This window comes from Lissotriton vulgaris, chromosome 4_1 (genome assembly GCF_964263255.1).
Source record: "Lissotriton vulgaris chromosome 4_1, aLisVul1.2, whole genome shotgun sequence".
In the NCBI taxonomy this organism is placed as follows: Eukaryota; Metazoa; Chordata; class Amphibia; order Caudata; family Salamandridae; genus Lissotriton; species Lissotriton vulgaris.
In genome coordinates, this window is record NC_141691.1 from 520,554,585 (window position 1) to 520,573,213 (window position 18,629).

Genomic DNA, 18,629 nt, shown 5'->3' on the forward strand with positions numbered 1-18,629 from the left:
CATGAGGATTAAGTTCCGATTCATATTTGCTGTAGAATAAAATATGTTTTCAGCCCCCATGAGCTTTGTCACTCGGAGAGCAGTGTATGAACTTTTGCTGCACGGCTCTGGGCTCCCTGGTGGTCTAGTGGTTAGGATTCGGCGCTCTCACCGCCGCGGCCCGGGTTCGATTCCCGGTCAGGGAAAAGTCCCTCTTCTGACCTTGAAAGCTTTTCCTTCCCGTAGGTCAGGGCTTCTCAAAATGAAGTTGCTTTTCTGACTCACAATTTGCCTAGCATGACGCAGTATCGCTCAAAATATGATTTTCGCAAGGTTCCTTTAGAGCTGCTTCCCATGGTGGGAGGCAAGGCTCTTGAGCAAGTGAGATCCTGTATTCCGAGGCGCGCTTCCTTTTGTAGGCTTCTGACCCCATGGCCTGTGGCAGGTAGTCCTCCTTTGACTGGGCCGCAGGCTTTGTCTCCAAATGGCGTCCTGGACCCACTGCAACCCACCTGTTTGCTAAAACGGAAGTCTGCCTCTGGGTAAGAAAAAGCTGAGCTGCACGTACGGAAAGCGGCAGAGGCCAGAGGCGGGGAGGGTGTGGCAAGGGCTGCCTGATTTGCATAGTGACCTGTTGCATCTTGGGAATGTACAGGCTTTGGAGCTTAACAGGTACTGCAGGTGTCTGCCTGGCCTGAGAGATGCCTGTCTGGTGCTCCCCTCAGGACACACAGGCCTTCCATTCGAGCATGGAGGGTGAGGGACATGGGTCAGCCTCATATACAGGGGTGTGGGCATGGGCAGGATAGGTTGTGGGGGACCCGTCAGGGCATTGCCCGTTCGGAAGGCGAGAGGAGGCGGGGCAGGAAACTCTGCTCAATTTCTTTCCCAGAGGCCTGTGGAGAACCCTTTGCACGTTTGAGCCAGCCGGGCCTGCATCAGCAGATCCTGCTCCACTGGGAAGGGAGAGCCTGTAGGCGTAAATCAAAAAAAGGGGAGAAATCTGCAAATTCTAGCGGCAGACCCATGTTGCCCAGGAAGCAATCAGTTTCTCCTACTCCCTATAGTGGAAAAAGACATAGGAGGTGTATTTCTCTAGGCAGGGGCTCTGTGTAGATGGCACTTCATTGCTCTGGGAAGCATCCATGCTGGTGGAAGAGTAGCAGCAGACTCCACACCTGAGGCTTGAATGGGGACCGTTGGGGAGGGGCAGTGGGAGGCCGAGGAGGGCGGAGGAAAATGCTTTTCAAAAGCATCTGCACGTTCCTACAAACCTGCTGAAAACCCATACCAGGAATGGGGCTCGAGCCCATGCGGACAAACGTCCATTGGATCTTAAGTCCAACGCCTTAACCACTCGGCCACCCTGGTGAGACCCAAGGATTTACTTTCTTCAACTACCTTTTTATGCTTGCTGCTGTAGCACCAGCTGTCCAGCAAGAGGTGATTGCAGAGTTAAAAGGCTTTTGCAGGAGGTTAAAAGTAATTGCTTATAACAAACACACTGTGTGACACCTAACTTTCTCCCACTCGGACTTTACCGTTAATTTTTATATTGGAGTTAGCTTAGTCACAATAAGGGGGTGAGCAAGGCAGGCACACTAGAGCATCTACTCCCTGGTGGTCTAGTGGCTAGGATTCGGCGCTTTCACCGCCGTGGCCCCGGTTCGATTCCCGGTCAGGGAAGATCCCTCTAAAGCATAGATTGCTTAATTTGTCTGTGTATCTTTTTTAAAAGAAGGTCAGGTCTTTAAAAAGGCACCCCTCCCAATAGATGAAAGCGGAGGAATGGGGCTTGTTCTCCTGTGCCCCAGGTTGCTTTGCCCCCATTGACCTAAGCCACCTTTGTGCGCACGCAGTCCCCCACCCAGTCAGGTGCTCTATGTTGGCGTGAAGTGCAGTACCAGCTCAACAGAAAGGTAAATTGCTGGAAAACCCTGCTGTGATGCATACATCTACTTTGGAGCACTCTTCTCCTTTGCACTCTTGAATCGCTTAAGCGCAATGTATTCTTCCAGCAAGCTGAATAACGAGATAGGTGAGAGAAGGTGTACCAGCTGTCTGTGCGCCATCAGCAGCCACTAGGTGTCCCTCTTGGGTTTTCCCGGGGATCCTGATTGTGCAGGAATTCATCGGTTCAGTAGCAAGGGGGAGAGGATGGCCTGTGCCTGGAAGTGACAGGCAGTCTGGTGGCATCATTAGGATTAAGTTCCGATTCATATTTGCTGTAGAATAAAATATGTTTTCAGCCCCCATGAGTTTTGTCACTCGGAGAGCAGTGTATGAACTGTTGCTGCACGGCTCTGGGCTCCCTGGTGGTCTAGTGGTTAGGATTCGGCGCTCTCACCGCCGCGGCCCGGGTTCGAGTCCCTCTTCTGACCTTGAAAGCTTTTCCTTCCCGTAGGTCAGGGCTTCTCAAAATGAAGTTGCTTTTCTGACTCACAATTTGCCTAGCATGACGCAGTATCGCTCAAAATATGATTTTCGCAAGGTTCCTTTAGAGCTGCTTCCCATGGTGGGAGGCAAGGCTCTTGAGCAAGTGAGATCCTGTATTCCGAGGCGCGCTTCCTTTTGTAGGCTTCTGACCCCATGGCCTGTGGCAGGTAGTCCTCCTTTGACTGGGCCGCAGGCTTTGTCTCCAAATGGCGTCCTGGACCCACTGCAACCCACCTGTTTGCTAAAACGGAAGTCTGCCTCTGGGTAAGAAAAAGCTGAGCTGCACGTACGGAAAGCGGCAGAGGCCAGAGGCGGGGAGGGTGTGGCAAGGGCTGCCTGATTTGCATAGTGACCTGTTGCATCTTGGGAATGTACAGGCTTTGGAGCTTAACAGGTTCTGCAGGTGTCTGCCTGGCCTGAGAGATGCCTGTCTGGTGCTCCCCTCAGGACACACAGGCCTTCCATTCGAGCATGGAGGGTGAGGGACATGGGTCACCCTCATATACAGGGGTGTGGGCATGGGCAGGATAGGTTGTGGGGGACCCGTCAGGGCATTGCCCGTTTGGAAGCCCGTTCGGAAGGCGAGAGGAGGCGGGGCAGGAAACTCTGCTCAATTTCTTTCCCAGAGGCCTGTGGAGAACCCTTTGCACGTTTGGGCCAGCCGGGCCTGCATCAGCAGATCCTGCTCCACTGGGAAGGGAGAGCCTGTAGGCGTAAATCAAAAAAAGGGGAGAAATCTGCAAATTCTAGTGGCAGACCCATGTTGCCCAGGAAGCAATCAGTTTCTCCTGCTCCCTATAGTGGAAAAAGACATAGGAGGTGTATTTCTCTAGGCAGGGGCTCTGTGTAGATGGCACTTCATTGCTCTGGGAAGCATCCATGCTGGTAGAAGAGTAGCAGCAGACTCCACACCTGAGGCTTGAATGGGGACCGTTGGGGAGGGGCAGTGGGAGGCCGAGGAGGGCGGAGGAAAATGCTTTTCAAAAGCATCTGCACGTTCCTACAAACCTGCTGAAAACCCATACCAGGAATGGGGCTCGAGCCCATGCGGACAAACGTCCATTGGATCTTAAGTCCAACGCCTTAACCACTCGGCCACCCTGGTGAGACCCAAGGATTTACTTTCTTCAACTCCCTTTTTATGCTTGCTGCTGTAGCACCAGCTGTCCAGCAAGAGGTGATTGCAGAGTTAAAAGGCTTTTGCAGGAGGTTAAAAGTAATTGCTTATAACAAACACACTGTGTGACACCTAACTTTCTCCCACTCGGACTTTACCGTTAATTTTTATATTGGAGTTAGCTTAGTCACAATAAGGGGGTGAGCAAGGCAGGCACACTAGAGCATCTACTCCCTGGTGGTCTAGTGGCTAGGATTCGGCGCTTTCACCGCCGCGGCCCGGGTTCGATTCCCGGTCAGGGAAGATCCCTCTAAAGCATAGATTGCTTAATTTGTCTGTGTATCTTTTTTAAAAGAAGGTCTTTAAAAAGGCACCCCTCCCAATGGATGAAAGCGGAGGAATGGGGCTTGTTCTCCTGTGCCCCAGGTTGCTTTGCCCCCATTGACCTAAGCCACCTTTGTGCGCACGCAGTCCCCCACCCAGTCAGGTGCTCTATGTTGGCGTGAAGTGCAGTACCAGCTCAACAGAAAGGTAAATTGCTGGAAAACCCTGCTGTGATGCATACATCTACTTTGGAGCACTCTTCTCCTTTGCACTCTTGAATGGCTTAAGCGCAATGTATTCTTCCAGCAAGCTGAATAACGAGATAGGTGAGAGAAGGTGTACCAGCTGTCTGTGCGCCATCAGCAGCCACTAGGTGTCCCTCTTGGGTTTTCCCGGGGATCCTGATTGTGCAGGAATTCATCGGTTCAGTAGCAAGGGGGAGAGGATGGCCTGTGCCTGGAAGTGACAGGCAGTCTGGTGGCATCATGAGGATTAAGTTCCGATTCATATTTGCTGTAGAATAAAATATGTTTTCAGCCCCCATGAGCTTTGTCACTCGGAGAGCAGTGTATGAACTTTTGCTGCACGGCTCTGGGCTCCCTGGTGGTCTAGTGGTTAGGATTCGGCGCTCTCACCGCCGCGGCCCGGGTTCGATTCCCGGTCAGGGAAAAGTCCCTCTTCTGACCTTGAAAGCTTTTCCTTCCCGTAGGTCAGGGCTTCTCAAAATGAAGTTGCTTTTCTGACTCACAATTTGCCTAGCATGACGCAGTATCGCTCAAAATATGATTTTCGCAAGGTTCCTTTAGAGCTGCTTCCCATGGTGGGAGGCAAGGCTCTTGAGCAAGTGAGATCCTGTATTCCGAGGCGCGCTTCCTTTTGTAGGCTTCTGACCCCATGGCCTGTGGCAGGTAGTCCTCCTTTGACTGGGCCGCAGGCTTTGTCTCCAAATGGCGTCCTGGACCCACTGCAACCCACCTGTTTGCTAAAACGGAAGTCTGCCTCTGGGTAAGAAAAAGCTGAGCTGCACGTACGGAAAGCGGCAGAGGCCAGAGGCGGGGAGGGTGTGGCAAGGGCTGCCTGATTTGCATAGTGACCTGTTGCATCTTGGGAATGTACAGGCTTTGGAGCTTAACAGGTACTGCAGGTGTCTGCCTGGCCTGAGAGATGCCTGTCTGGTGCTCCCCTCAGGACACACAGGCCTTCCATTCGAGCATGGAGGGTGAGGGACATGGGTCACCCTCATATACAGGGGTGTGGGCATGGGCAGGATAGGTTGTGGGGGACCCGTCAGGGCATTGCCCGTTTGGAAGCCCGTTCGGAAGGCGAGAGGAGGCGGGGCAGGAAACTCTGCTCAATTTCTTTCCCAGAGGCCTGTGGAGAACCCTTTGCACGTTTGGGCCAGCCGGGCCTGCATCAGCAGATCCTGCTCCACTGGGAAGGGAGAGCCTGTAGGCGTAAATCAAAAAAAGGGGAGAAATCTGCAAATTCTAGTGGCAGACCCATGTTGCCCAGGAAGCAATCAGTTTCTCCTGCTCCCTATAGTGGAAAAAGACATAGGAGGTGTATTTCTCTAGGCAGGGGCTCTGTGTAGATGGCACTTCATTGCTCTGGGAAGCATCCATGCTGGTAGAAGAGTAGCAGCAGACTCCACACCTGAGGCTTGAATGGGGACCGTTGGGGAGGGGCAGTGGGAGGCCGAGGAGGGCGGAGGAAAATGCTTTTCAAAAGCATCTGCACGTTCCTACAAACCTGCTGAAAACCCATACCAGGAATGGGGCTCTAACCCATGCGGACAAACGTCCATTGGATCTTAAGTCCAACGCCTTAACCACTCGGCCACCCTGGTGAGACCCAAGGATTTACTTTCTTCAACTACCTTTTTATGCTTGCTGCTGTAGCACCAGCTGTCCAGCAAGAGGTGATTGCAGAGTTAAAAGGCTTTTGCAGGAGGTTAAAAGTAATTGCTTATAACAAACACACTGTGTGACACCTAACTTTCTCCCACTCGGACTTTACCGTTAATTTTTATATTGGAGTTAGCTTAGTCACAATAAGGGGGTGAGCAAGGCAGGCACACTAGAGCATCTACTCCCTGGTGGTCTAGTGGCTAGGATTCGGCGCTTTCACCGCCGTGGCCCCGGTTCGATTCCCGGTCAGGGAAGATCCCTCTAAAGCATAGATTGCTTAATTTGTCTGTGTATCTTTTTTAAAAGAAGGTCTTTAAAAAGGCACCCCTCCCAATAGATGAAAGCGGAGGAATGGGGCTTGTTCTCCTGTGCCCCAGGTTGCTTTGCCCCCATTGACCTAAGCCACCTTTGTGCGCACGCAGTCCCCCACCCAGTCAGGTGCTCTATGTTGGCGTGAAGTGCAGTACCAGCTCAACAGAAAGGTAAATTGCTGGAAAACCCTGCTGTGATGCATACATCTACTTTGGAGCACTCTTCTCCTTTGCACTCTTGAATCGCTTAAGCGCAATGTATTCTTCCAGCAAGCTGAATAACGAGATAGGTGAGAGAAGGTGTACCAGCTGTCTGTGCGCCATCAGCAGCCACTAGGTGTCCCTCTTGGGTTTTCCCGGGGATCCTGATTGTGCAGGAATTCATCGGTTCAGTAGCAAGGGGGAGAGGATGGCCTGTGCCTGGAAGTGACAGGCAGTCTGGTGGCATCATTAGGATTAAGTTCCGATTCATATTTGCTGTAGAATAAAATATGTTTTCAGCCCCCATGAGTTTTGTCACTCGGAGAGCAGTGTATGAACTGTTGCTGCACGGCTCTGGGCTCCCTGGTGGTCTAGTGGTTAGGATTCGGCGCTCTCACCGCCGCGGCCCGGGTTCGAGTCCCTCTTCTGACCTTGAAAGCTTTTCCTTCCCGTAGGTCAGGGCTTCTCAAAATGAAGTTGCTTTTCTGACTCACAATTTGCCTAGCATGACGCAGTATCGCTCAAAATATGATTTTCGCAAGGTTCCTTTAGAGCTGCTTCCCATGGTGGGAGGCAAGGCTCTTGAGCAAGTGAGATCCTGTATTCCGAGGCGCGCTTCCTTTTGTAGGCTTCTGACCCCATGGCCTGTGGCAGGTAGTCCTCCTTTGACTGGGCCGCAGGCTTTGTCTCCAAATGGCGTCCTGGACCCACTGCAACCCACCTGTTTGCTAAAACGGAAGTCTGCCTCTGGGTAAGAAAAAGCTGAGCTGCACGTACGGAAAGCGGCAGAGGCCAGAGGCGGGGAGGGTGTGGCAAGGGCTGCCTGATTTGCATAGTGACCTGTTGCATCTTGGGAATGTACAGGCTTTGGAGCTTAACAGGTTCTGCAGGTGTCTGCCTGGCCTGAGAGATGCCTGTCTGGTGCTCCCCTCAGGACACACAGGCCTTCCATTCGAGCATGGAGGGTGAGGGACATGGGTCACCCTCATATACAGGGGTGTGGGCATGGGCAGGATAGGTTGTGGGGGACCCGTCAGGGCATTGCCCGTTTGGAAGCCCGTTCGGAAGGCGAGAGGAGGCGGGGCAGGAAACTCTGCTCAATTTCTTTCCCAGAGGCCTGTGGAGAACCCTTTGCACGTTTGGGCCAGCCGGGCCTGCATCAGCAGATCCTGCTCCACTGGGAAGGGAGAGCCTGTAGGCGTAAATCAAAAAAAGGGGAGAAATCTGCAAATTCTAGTGGCAGACCCATGTTGCCCAGGAAGCAATCAGTTTCTCCTGCTCCCTATAGTGGAAAAAGACATAGGAGGTGTATTTCTCTAGGCAGGGGCTCTGTGTAGATGGCACTTCATTGCTCTGGGAAGCATCCATGCTGGTAGAAGAGTAGCAGCAGACTCCACACCTGAGGCTTGAATGGGGACCGTTGGGGAGGGGCAGTGGGAGGCCGAGGAGGGCGGAGGAAAATGCTTTTCAAAAGCATCTGCACGTTCCTACAAACCTGCTGAAAACCCATACCAGGAATGGGGCTCTAACCCATGCGGACAAACGTCCATTGGATCTTAAGTCCAACGCCTTAACCACTCGGCCACCCTGGTGAGACCCAAGGATTTACTTTCTTCAACTACCTTTTTATGCTTGCTGCTGTAGCACCAGCTGTCCAGCAAGAGGTGATTGCAGAGTTAAAAGGCTTTTGCAGGAGGTTAAAAGTAATTGCTTATAACAAACACACTGTGTGACACCTAACTTTCTCCCACTCGGACTTTACCGTTAATTTTTATATTGGAGTTAGCTTAGTCACAATAAGGGGGTGAGCAAGGCAGGCACACTAGAGCATCTACTCCCTGGTGGTCTAGTGGCTAGGATTCGGCGCTTTCACCGCCGTGGCCCCGGTTCGATTCCCGGTCAGGGAAGATCCCTCTAAAGCATAGATTGCTTAATTTGTCTGTGTATCTTTTTTAAAAGAAGGTCTTTAAAAAGGCACCCCTCCCAATAGATGAAAGCGGAGGAATGGGGCTTGTTCTCCTGTGCCCCAGGTTGCTTTGCCCCCATTGACCTAAGCCACCTTTGTGCGCACGCAGTCCCCCACCCAGTCAGGTGCTCTATGTTGGCGTGAAGTGCAGTACCAGCTCAACAGAAAGGTAAATTGCTGGAAAACCCTGCTGTGATGCATACATCTACTTTGGAGCACTCTTCTCCTTTGCACTCTTGAATCGCTTAAGCGCAATGTATTCTTCCAGCAAGCTGAATAACGAGATAGGTGAGAGAAGGTGTACCAGCTGTCTGTGCGCCATCAGCAGCCACTAGGTGTCCCTCTTGGGTTTTCCCGGGGATCCTGATTGTGCAGGAATTCATCGGTTCAGTAGCAAGGGGGAGAGGATGGCCTGTGCCTGGAAGTGACAGGCAGTCTGGTGGCATCATTAGGATTAAGTTCCGATTCATATTTGCTGTAGAATAAAATATGTTTTCAGCCCCCATGAGTTTTGTCACTCGGAGAGCAGTGTATGAACTGTTGCTGCACGGCTCTGGGCTCCCTGGTGGTCTAGTGGTTAGGATTCGGCGCTCTCACCGCCGCGGCCCGGGTTCGAGTCCCTCTTCTGACCTTGAAAGCTTTTCCTTCCCGTAGGTCAGGGCTTCTCAAAATGAAGTTGCTTTTCTGACTCACAATTTGCCTAGCATGACGCAGTATCGCTCAAAATATGATTTTCGCAAGGTTCCTTTAGAGCTGCTTCCCATGGTGGGAGGCAAGGCTCTTGAGCAAGTGAGATCCTGTATTCCGAGGCGCGCTTCCTTTTGTAGGCTTCTGACCCCATGGCCTGTGGCAGGTAGTCCTCCTTTGACTGGGCCGCAGGCTTTGTCTCCAAATGGCGTCCTGGACCCACTGCAACCCACCTGTTTGCTAAAACGGAAGTCTGCCTCTGGGTAAGAAAAAGCTGAGCTGCACGTACGGAAAGCGGCAGAGGCCAGAGGCGGGGAGGGTGTGGCAAGGGCTGCCTGATTTGCATAGTGACCTGTTGCATCTTGGGAATGTACAGGCTTTGGAGCTTAACAGGTTCTGCAGGTGTCTGCCTGGCCTGAGAGATGCCTGTCTGGTGCTCCCCTCAGGACACACAGGCCTTCCATTCGAGCATGGAGGGTGAGGGACATGGGTCACCCTCATATACAGGGGTGTGGGCATGGGCAGGATAGGTTGTGGGGGACCCGTCAGGGCATTGCCCGTTTGGAAGCCCGTTCGGAAGGCGAGAGGAGGCGGGGCAGGAAACTCTGCTCAATTTCTTTCCCAGAGGCCTGTGGAGAACCCTTTGCACGTTTGGGCCAGCCGGGCCTGCATCAGCAGATCCTGCTCCACTGGGAAGGGAGAGCCTGTAGGCGTAAATCAAAAAAAGGGGAGAAATCTGCAAATTCTAGTGGCAGACCCATGTTGCCCAGGAAGCAATCAGTTTCTCCTGCTCCCTATAGTGGAAAAAGACATAGGAGGTGTATTTCTCTAGGCAGGGGCTCTGTGTAGATGGCACTTCATTGCTCTGGGAAGCATCCATGCTGGTAGAAGAGTAGCAGCAGACTCCACACCTGAGGCTTGAATGGGGACCGTTGGGGAGGGGCAGTGGGAGGCCGAGGAGGGCGGAGGAAAATGCTTTTCAAAAGCATCTGCACGTTCCTACAAACCTGCTGAAAACCCATACCAGGAATGGGGCTCTAACCCATGCGGACAAACGTCCATTGGATCTTAAGTCCAACGCCTTAACCACTCGGCCACCCTGGTGAGACCCAAGGATTTACTTTCTTCAACTACCTTTTTATGCTTGCTGCTGTAGCACCAGCTGTCCAGCAAGAGGTGATTGCAGAGTTAAAAGGCTTTTGCAGGAGGTTAAAAGTAATTGCTTATAACAAACACACTGTGTGACACCTAACTTTCTCCCACTCGGACTTTACCGTTAATTTTTATATTGGAGTTAGCTTAGTCACAATAAGGGGGTGAGCAAGGCAGGCACACTAGAGCATCTACTCCCTGGTGGTCTAGTGGCTAGGATTCGGCGCTTTCACCGCCGTGGCCCCGGTTCGATTCCCGGTCAGGGAAGATCCCTCTAAAGCATAGATTGCTTAATTTGTCTGTGTATCTTTTTTAAAAGAAGGTCTTTAAAAAGGCACCCCTCCCAATAGATGAAAGCGGAGGAATGGGGCTTGTTCTCCTGTGCCCCAGGTTGCTTTGCCCCCATTGACCTAAGCCACCTTTGTGCGCACGCAGTCCCCCACCCAGTCAGGTGCTCTATGTTGGCGTGAAGTGCAGTACCAGCTCAACAGAAAGGTAAATTGCTGGAAAACCCTGCTGTGATGCATACATCTACTTTGGAGCACTCTTCTCCTTTGCACTCTTGAATCGCTTAAGCGCAATGTATTCTTCCAGCAAGCTGAATAACGAGATAGGTGAGAGAAGGTGTACCAGCTGTCTGTGCGCCATCAGCAGCCACTAGGTGTCCCTCTTGGGTTTTCCCGGGGATCCTGATTGTGCAGGAATTCATCGGTTCAGTAGCAAGGGGGAGAGGATGGCCTGTGCCTGGAAGTGACAGGCAGTCTGGTGGCATCATTAGGATTAAGTTCCGATTCATATTTGCTGTAGAATAAAATATGTTTTCAGCCCCCATGAGTTTTGTCACTCGGAGAGCAGTGTATGAACTGTTGCTGCACGGCTCTGGGCTCCCTGGTGGTCTAGTGGTTAGGATTCGGCGCTCTCACCGCCGCGGCCCGGGTTCGAGTCCCTCTTCTGACCTTGAAAGCTTTTCCTTCCCGTAGGTCAGGGCTTCTCAAAATGAAGTTGCTTTTCTGACTCACAATTTGCCTAGCATGACGCAGTATCGCTCAAAATATGATTTTCGCAAGGTTCCTTTAGAGCTGCTTCCCATGGTGGGAGGCAAGGCTCTTGAGCAAGTGAGATCCTGTATTCCGAGGCGCGCTTCCTTTTGTAGGCTTCTGACCCCATGGCCTGTGGCAGGTAGTCCTCCTTTGACTGGGCCGCAGGCTTTGTCTCCAAATGGCGTCCTGGACCCACTGCAACCCACCTGTTTGCTAAAACGGAAGTCTGCCTCTGGGTAAGAAAAAGCTGAGCTGCACGTACGGAAAGCGGCAGAGGCCAGAGGCGGGGAGGGTGTGGCAAGGGCTGCCTGATTTGCATAGTGACCTGTTGCATCTTGGGAATGTACAGGCTTTGGAGCTTAACAGGTTCTGCAGGTGTCTGCCTGGCCTGAGAGATGCCTGTCTGGTGCTCCCCTCAGGACACACAGGCCTTCCATTCGAGCATGGAGGGTGAGGGACATGGGTCACCCTCATATACAGGGGTGTGGGCATGGGCAGGATAGGTTGTGGGGGACCCGTCAGGGCATTGCCCGTTTGGAAGCCCGTTCGGAAGGCGAGAGGAGGCGGGGCAGGAAACTCTGCTCAATTTCTTTCCCAGAGGCCTGTGGAGAACCCTTTGCACGTTTGGGCCAGCCGGGCCTGCATCAGCAGATCCTGCTCCACTGGGAAGGGAGAGCCTGTAGGCGTAAATCAAAAAAAGGGGAGAAATCTGCAAATTCTAGTGGCAGACCCATGTTGCCCAGGAAGCAATCAGTTTCTCCTGCTCCCTATAGTGGAAAAAGACATAGGAGGTGTATTTCTCTAGGCAGGGGCTCTGTGTAGATGGCACTTCATTGCTCTGGGAAGCATCCATGCTGGTAGAAGAGTAGCAGCAGACTCCACACCTGAGGCTTGAATGGGGACCGTTGGGGAGGGGCAGTGGGAGGCCGAGGAGGGCGGAGGAAAATGCTTTTCAAAAGCATCTGCACGTTCCTACAAACCTGCTGAAAACCCATACCAGGAATGGGGCTCGAGCCCATGCGGACAAACGTCCATTGGATCTTAAGTCCAACGCCTTAACCACTCGGCCACCCTGGTGAGACCCAAGGATTTACTTTCTTCAACTCCCTTTTTATGCTTGCTGCTGTAGCACCAGCTGTCCAGCAAGAGGTGATTGCAGAGTTAAAAGGCTTTTGCAGGAGGTTAAAAGTAATTGCTTATAACAAACACACTGTGTGACACCTAACTTTCTCCCACTCGGACTTTACCGTTAATTTTTATATTGGAGTTAGCTTAGTCACAATAAGGGGGTGAGCAAGGCAGGCACACTAGAGCATCTACTCCCTGGTGGTCTAGTGGCTAGGATTCGGCGCTTTCACCGCCGCGGCCCGGGTTCGATTCCCGGTCAGGGAAGATCCCTCTAAAGCATAGATTGCTTAATTTGTCTGTGTATCTTTTTTAAAAGAAGGTCTTTAAAAAGGCACCCCTCCCAATGGATGAAAGCGGAGGAATGGGGCTTGTTCTCCTGTGCCCCAGGTTGCTTTGCCCCCATTGACCTAAGCCACCTTTGTGCGCACGCAGTCCCCCACCCAGTCAGGTGCTCTATGTTGGCGTGAAGTGCAGTACCAGCTCAACAGAAAGGTAAATTGCTGGAAAACCCTGCTGTGATGCATACATCTACTTTGGAGCACTCTTCTCCTTTGCACTCTTGAATGGCTTAAGCGCAATGTATTCTTCCAGCAAGCTGAATAACGAGATAGGTGAGAGAAGGTGTACCAGCTGTCTGTGCGCCATCAGCAGCCACTAGGTGTCCCTCTTGGGTTTTCCCGGGGATCCTGATTGTGCAGGAATTCATCGGTTCAGTAGCAAGGGGGAGAGGATGGCCTGTGCCTGGAAGTGACAGGCAGTCTGGTGGCATCATGAGGATTAAGTTCCGATTCATATTTGCTGTAGAATAAAATATGTTTTCAGCCCCCATGAGCTTTGTCACTCGGAGAGCAGTGTATGAACTTTTGCTGCACGGCTCTGGGCTCCCTGGTGGTCTAGTGGTTAGGATTCGGCGCTCTCACCGCCGCGGCCCGGGTTCGATTCCCGGTCAGGGAAAAGTCCCTCTTCTGACCTTGAAAGCTTTTCCTTCCCGTAGGTCAGGGCTTCTCAAAATGAAGTTGCTTTTCTGACTCACAATTTGCCTAGCATGACGCAGTATCGCTCAAAATATGATTTTCGCAAGGTTCCTTTAGAGCTGCTTCCCATGGTGGGAGGCAAGGCTCTTGAGCAAGTGAGATCCTGTATTCCGAGGCGCGCTTCCTTTTGTAGGCTTCTGACCCCATGGCCTGTGGCAGGTAGTCCTCCTTTGACTGGGCCGCAGGCTTTGTCTCCAAATGGCGTCCTGGACCCACTGCAACCCACCTGTTTGCTAAAACGGAAGTCTGCCTCTGGGTAAGAAAAAGCTGAGCTGCACGTACGGAAAGCGGCAGAGGCCAGAGGCGGGGAGGGTGTGGCAAGGGCTGCCTGATTTGCATAGTGACCTGTTGCATCTTGGGAATGTACAGGCTTTGGAGCTTAACAGGTTCTGCAGGTGTCTGCCTGGCCTGAGAGATGCCTGTCTGGTGCTCCCCTCAGGACACACAGGCCTTCCATTCGAGCATGGAGGGTGAGGGACATGGGTCACCCTCATATACAGGGGTGTGGGCATGGGCAGGATAGGTTGTGGGGGACCCGTCAGGGCATTGCCCGTTTGGAAGCCCGTTCGGAAGGCGAGAGGAGGCGGGGCAGGAAACTCTGCTCAATTTCTTTCCCAGAGGCCTGTGGAGAACCCTTTGCACGTTTGGGCCAGCCGGGCCTGCATCAGCAGATCCTGCTCCACTGGGAAGGGAGAGCCTGTAGGCGTAAATCAAAAAAAGGGGAGAAATCTGCAAATTCTAGTGGCAGACCCATGTTGCCCAGGAAGCAATCAGTTTCTCCTGCTCCCTATAGTGGAAAAAGACATAGGAGGTGTATTTCTCTAGGCAGGGGCTCTGTGTAGATGGCACTTCATTGCTCTGGGAAGCATCCATGCTGGTAGAAGAGTAGCAGCAGACTCCACACCTGAGGCTTGAATGGGGACCGTTGGGGAGGGGCAGTGGGAGGCCGAGGAGGGCGGAGGAAAATGCTTTTCAAAAGCATCTGCACGTTCCTACAAACCTGCTGAAAACCCATACCAGGAATGGGGCTCGAGCCCATGCGGACAAACGTCCATTGGATCTTAAGTCCAACGCCTTAACCACTCGGCCACCCTGGTGAGACCCAAGGATTTACTTTCTTCAACTCCCTTTTTATGCTTGCTGCTGTAGCACCAGCTGTCCAGCAAGAGGTGATTGCAGAGTTAAAAGGCTTTTGCAGGAGGTTAAAAGTAATTGCTTATAACAAACACACTGTGTGACACCTAACTTTCTCCCACTCGGACTTTACCGTTAATTTTTATATTGGAGTTAGCTTAGTCACAATAAGGGGGTGAGCAAGGCAGGCACACTAGAGCATCTACTCCCTGGTGGTCTAGTGGCTAGGATTCGGCGCTTTCACCGCCGCGGCCCGGGTTCGATTCCCGGTCAGGGAAGATCCCTCTAAAGCATAGATTGCTTAATTTGTCTGTGTATCTTTTTTAAAAGAAGGTCTTTAAAAAGGCACCCCTCCCAATGGATGAAAGCGGAGGAATGGGGCTTGTTCTCCTGTGCCCCAGGTTGCTTTGCCCCCATTGACCTAAGCCACCTTTGTGCGCACGCAGTCCCCCACCCAGTCAGGTGCTCTATGTTGGCGTGAAGTGCAGTACCAGCTCAACAGAAAGGTAAATTGCTGGAAAACCCTGCTGTGATGCATACATCTACTTTGGAGCACTCTTCTCCTTTGCACTCTTGAATGGCTTAAGCGCAATGTATTCTTCCAGCAAGCTGAATAACGAGATAGGTGAGAGAAGGTGTACCAGCTGTCTGTGCGCCATCAGCAGCCACTAGGTGTCCCTCTTGGGTTTTCCCGGGGATCCTGATTGTGCAGGAATTCATCGGTTCAGTAGCAAGGGGGAGAGGATGGCCTGTGCCTGGAAGTGACAGGCAGTCTGGTGGCATCATGAGGATTAAGTTCCGATTCATATTTGCTGTAGAATAAAATATGTTTTCAGCCCCCATGAGCTTTGTCACTCGGAGAGCAGTGTATGAACTTTTGCTGCACGGCTCTGGGCTCCCTGGTGGTCTAGTGGTTAGGATTCGGCGCTCTCACCGCCGCGGCCCGGGTTCGATTCCCGGTCAGGGAAAAGTCCCTCTTCTGACCTTGAAAGCTTTTCCTTCCCGTAGGTCAGGGCTTCTCAAAATGAAGTTGCTTTTCTGACTCACAATTTGCCTAGCATGACGCAGTATCGCTCAAAATATGATTTTCGCAAGGTTCCTTTAGAGCTGCTTCCCATGGTGGGAGGCAAGGCTCTTGAGCAAGTGAGATCCTGTATTCCGAGGCGCGCTTCCTTTTGTAGGCTTCTGACCCCATGGCCTGTGGCAGGTAGTCCTCCTTTGACTGGGCCGCAGGCTTTGTCTCCAAATGGCGTCCTGGACCCACTGCAACCCACCTGTTTGCTAAAACGGAAGTCTGCCTCTGGGTAAGAAAAAGCTGAGCTGCACGTACGGAAAGCGGCAGAGGCCAGAGGCGGGGAGGGTGTGGCAAGGGCTGCCTGATTTGCATAGTGACCTGTTGCATCTTGGGAATGTACAGGCTTTGGAGCTTAACAGGTACTGCAGGTGTCTGCCTGGCCTGAGAGATGCCTGTCTGGTGCTCCCCTCAGGACACACAGGCCTTCCATTCGAGCATGGAGGGTGAGGGACATGGGTCACCCTCATATACAGGGGTGTGGGCATGGGCAGGATAGGTTGTGGGGGACCCGTCAGGGCATTGCCCGTTTGGAAGCCCGTTCGGAAGGCGAGAGGAGGCGGGGCAGGAAACTCTGCTCAATTTCTTTCCCAGAGGCCTGTGGAGAACCCTTTGCACGTTTGGGCCAGCCGGGCCTGCATCAGCAGATCCTGCTCCACTGGGAAGGGAGAGCCTGTAGGCGTAAATCAAAAAAAGGGGAGAAATCTGCAAATTCTAGTGGCAGACCCATGTTGCCCAGGAAGCAATCAGTTTCTCCTGCTCCCTATAGTGGAAAAAGACATAGGAGGTGTATTTCTCTAGGCAGGGGCTCTGTGTAGATGGCACTTCATTGCTCTGGGAAGCATCCATGCTGGTAGAAGAGTAGCAGCAGACTCCACACCTGAGGCTTGAATGGGGACCGTTGGGGAGGGGCAGTGGGAGGCCGAGGAGGGCGGAGGAAAATGCTTTTCAAAAGCATCTGCACGTTCCTACAAACCTGCTGAAAACCCATACCAGGAATGGGGCTCTAACCCATGCGGACAAACGTCCATTGGATCTTAAGTCCAACGCCTTAACCACTCGGCCACCCTGGTGAGACCCAAGGATTTACTTTCTTCAACTACCTTTTTATGCTTGCTGCTGTAGCACCAGCTGTCCAGCAAGAGGTGATTGCAGAGTTAAAAGGCTTTTGCAGGAGGTTAAAAGTAATTGCTTATAACAAACACACTGTGTGACACCTAACTTTCTCCCACTCGGACTTTACCGTTAATTTTTATATTGGAGTTAGCTTAGTCACAATAAGGGGGTGAGCAAGGCAGGCACACTAGAGCATCTACTCCCTGGTGGTCTAGTGGCTAGGATTCGGCGCTTTCACCGCCGTGGCCCCGGTTCGATTCCTGGTCAGGGAAGATCCCTCTAAAGCATAGATTGCTTAATTTGTCTGTGTATCTTTTTTAAAAGAAGGTCTTTAAAAAGGCACCCCTCCCAATAGATGAAAGCGGAGGAATGGGGCTTGTTCTCCTGTGCCCCAGGTTGCTTTGCCCCCATTGACCTAAGCCACCTTTGTGCGCACGCAGTCCCCCACCCAGTCAGGTGCTCTATGTTGGCGTGAAGTGCAGTACCAGCTCAACAGAAAGGTAAATTGCTGGAAAACCCTGCTGTGATGCATACATCTACTTTGGAGCACTCTTCTCCTTTGCACTCTTGAATCGCTTAAGCGCAATGTATTCTTCCAGCAAGCTGAATAACGAGATAGGTGAGAGAAGGTGTACCAGCTGTCTGTGCGCCATCAGCAGCCACTAGGTGTCCCTCTTGGGTTTTCCCGGGGATCCTGATTGTGCAGGAATTCATCGGTTCAGTAGCAAGGGGGAGAGGATGGCCTGTGCCTGGAAGTGACAGGCAGTCTGGTGGCATCATTAGGATTAAGTTCCGATTCATATTTGCTGTAGAATAAAATATGTTTTCAGCCCCCATGAGTTTTGTCACTCGGAGAGCAGTGTATGAACTGTTGCTGCACGGCTCTGGGCTCCCTGGTGGTCTAGTGGTTAGGATTCGGCGCTCTCACCGCCGCGGCCCGGGTTCGAGTCCCTCTTCTGACCTTGAAAGCTTTTCCTTCCCGTAGGTCAGGGCTTCTCAAAATGAAGTTGCTTTTCTGACTCACAATTTGCCTAGCATGACGCAGTATCGCTCAAAATATGATTTTCGCAAGGTTCCTTTAGAGCTGCTTCCCATGGTGGGAGGCAAGGCTCTTGAGCAAGTGAGATCCTGTATTCCGAGGCGCGCTTCCTTTTGTAGGCTTCTGACCCCATGGCCTGTGGCAGGTAGTCCTCCTTTGACTGGGCCGCAGGCTTTGTCTCCAAATGGCGTCCTGGACCCACTGCAACCCACCTGTTTGCTAAAACGGAAGTCTGCCTCTGGGTAAGAAAAAGCTGAGCTGCACGTACGGAAAGCGGCAGAGGCCAGAGGCGGGGAGGGTGTGGCAAGGGCTGCCTGATTTGCATAGTGACCTGTTGCATCTTGGGAATGTACAGGCTTTGGAGCTTAACAGGTTCTGCAGGTGTCTGCCTGGCCTGAGAGATGCCTGTCTGGTGCTCCCCTCAGGACACACAGGCCTTCCATTCGAGCATGGAGGGTGAGGGACATGGGTCACCCTCATATACAGGGGTGTGGGCATGGGCAGGATAGGTTGTGGGGGACCCGTCAGGGCATTGCCCGTTTGGAAGCCCGTTCGGAAGGCGAGAGGAGGCGGGGCAGGAAACTCTGCTCAATTTCTTTCCCAGAGGCCTGTGGAGAACCCTTTGCACGTTTGGGCCAGCCGGGCCTGCATCAGCAGATCCTGCTCCACTGGGAAGGGAGAGCCTGTAGGCGTAAATCAAAAAAAGGGGAGAAATCTGCAAATTCTAGTGGCAGACCCATGTTGCCCAGGAAGCAATCAGTTTCTCCTGCTCCCTATAGTGGAAAAAGACATAGGAGGTGTATTTCTCTAGGCAGGGGCTCTGTGTAGATGGCACTTCATTGCTCTGGGAAGCATCCATGCTGGTAGAAGAGTAGCAGCAGACTCCACACCTGAGGCTTGAATGGGGACCGTTGGGGAGGGGCAGTGGGAGGCCGAGGAGGGCGGAGGAAAATGCTTTTCAAAAGCATCTGCACGTTCCTACAAAC

General features: G+C 52.4%; 20 non-coding genes across 20 annotated transcripts; 12 read left to right on the forward strand and 8 right to left on the reverse strand.

Annotated features, from left to right (window-relative positions):
- Positions 1 to 113: 113 nt before the first annotated feature.
- TRNAE-CUC (transfer RNA glutamic acid (anticodon CUC)) lies at positions 114 to 185 on the forward strand. Its single transcript has one exon. It is a non-coding gene; the product is annotated as a tRNA-Glu (tRNA).
- A 1,082-nt stretch (positions 186 to 1,267) lies between these two features.
- TRNAL-UAA (transfer RNA leucine (anticodon UAA)) lies at positions 1,268 to 1,350 on the reverse strand. Its single transcript has one exon. It is a non-coding gene; the product is annotated as a tRNA-Leu (tRNA).
- A 243-nt stretch (positions 1,351 to 1,593) lies between these two features.
- On the forward strand, positions 1,594 to 1,665 carry TRNAE-UUC (transfer RNA glutamic acid (anticodon UUC)). The gene has a single exon. It is a non-coding gene; the product is annotated as a tRNA-Glu (tRNA).
- A 1,772-nt stretch (positions 1,666 to 3,437) lies between these two features.
- On the reverse strand, positions 3,438 to 3,520 carry TRNAL-UAA (transfer RNA leucine (anticodon UAA)). Its single transcript has one exon. It is a non-coding gene; the product is annotated as a tRNA-Leu (tRNA).
- A 243-nt stretch (positions 3,521 to 3,763) lies between these two features.
- Positions 3,764 to 3,835, forward strand: TRNAE-UUC (transfer RNA glutamic acid (anticodon UUC)). The gene has a single exon. It is a non-coding gene; the product is annotated as a tRNA-Glu (tRNA).
- Positions 3,836 to 4,453: 618 nt separating this feature from the next.
- Positions 4,454 to 4,525, forward strand: TRNAE-CUC (transfer RNA glutamic acid (anticodon CUC)). The gene has a single exon. It is a non-coding gene; the product is annotated as a tRNA-Glu (tRNA).
- A 1,094-nt stretch (positions 4,526 to 5,619) lies between these two features.
- TRNAL-UAA (transfer RNA leucine (anticodon UAA)) lies at positions 5,620 to 5,702 on the reverse strand. The gene has a single exon. It is a non-coding gene; the product is annotated as a tRNA-Leu (tRNA).
- A 243-nt stretch (positions 5,703 to 5,945) lies between these two features.
- On the forward strand, positions 5,946 to 6,017 carry TRNAE-UUC (transfer RNA glutamic acid (anticodon UUC)). The gene has a single exon. It is a non-coding gene; the product is annotated as a tRNA-Glu (tRNA).
- Positions 6,018 to 7,784: 1,767 nt separating this feature from the next.
- Positions 7,785 to 7,867, reverse strand: TRNAL-UAA (transfer RNA leucine (anticodon UAA)). Its single transcript has one exon. It is a non-coding gene; the product is annotated as a tRNA-Leu (tRNA).
- Positions 7,868 to 8,110: 243 nt separating this feature from the next.
- On the forward strand, positions 8,111 to 8,182 carry TRNAE-UUC (transfer RNA glutamic acid (anticodon UUC)). The gene has a single exon. It is a non-coding gene; the product is annotated as a tRNA-Glu (tRNA).
- A 1,767-nt stretch (positions 8,183 to 9,949) lies between these two features.
- TRNAL-UAA (transfer RNA leucine (anticodon UAA)) lies at positions 9,950 to 10,032 on the reverse strand. Its single transcript has one exon. It is a non-coding gene; the product is annotated as a tRNA-Leu (tRNA).
- Positions 10,033 to 10,275: 243 nt separating this feature from the next.
- On the forward strand, positions 10,276 to 10,347 carry TRNAE-UUC (transfer RNA glutamic acid (anticodon UUC)). The gene has a single exon. It is a non-coding gene; the product is annotated as a tRNA-Glu (tRNA).
- A 1,767-nt stretch (positions 10,348 to 12,114) lies between these two features.
- Positions 12,115 to 12,197, reverse strand: TRNAL-UAA (transfer RNA leucine (anticodon UAA)). Its single transcript has one exon. It is a non-coding gene; the product is annotated as a tRNA-Leu (tRNA).
- A 243-nt stretch (positions 12,198 to 12,440) lies between these two features.
- TRNAE-UUC (transfer RNA glutamic acid (anticodon UUC)) lies at positions 12,441 to 12,512 on the forward strand. The gene has a single exon. It is a non-coding gene; the product is annotated as a tRNA-Glu (tRNA).
- Positions 12,513 to 13,130: 618 nt separating this feature from the next.
- Positions 13,131 to 13,202, forward strand: TRNAE-CUC (transfer RNA glutamic acid (anticodon CUC)). The gene has a single exon. It is a non-coding gene; the product is annotated as a tRNA-Glu (tRNA).
- A 1,094-nt stretch (positions 13,203 to 14,296) lies between these two features.
- On the reverse strand, positions 14,297 to 14,379 carry TRNAL-UAA (transfer RNA leucine (anticodon UAA)). The gene has a single exon. It is a non-coding gene; the product is annotated as a tRNA-Leu (tRNA).
- Positions 14,380 to 14,622: 243 nt separating this feature from the next.
- Positions 14,623 to 14,694, forward strand: TRNAE-UUC (transfer RNA glutamic acid (anticodon UUC)). The gene has a single exon. It is a non-coding gene; the product is annotated as a tRNA-Glu (tRNA).
- Positions 14,695 to 15,312: 618 nt separating this feature from the next.
- On the forward strand, positions 15,313 to 15,384 carry TRNAE-CUC (transfer RNA glutamic acid (anticodon CUC)). The gene has a single exon. It is a non-coding gene; the product is annotated as a tRNA-Glu (tRNA).
- Positions 15,385 to 16,478: 1,094 nt separating this feature from the next.
- Positions 16,479 to 16,561, reverse strand: TRNAL-UAA (transfer RNA leucine (anticodon UAA)). Its single transcript has one exon. It is a non-coding gene; the product is annotated as a tRNA-Leu (tRNA).
- Positions 16,562 to 16,804: 243 nt separating this feature from the next.
- Positions 16,805 to 16,876, forward strand: TRNAE-UUC (transfer RNA glutamic acid (anticodon UUC)). The gene has a single exon. It is a non-coding gene; the product is annotated as a tRNA-Glu (tRNA).
- Positions 16,877 to 18,629: the final 1,753 nt, after the last annotated feature.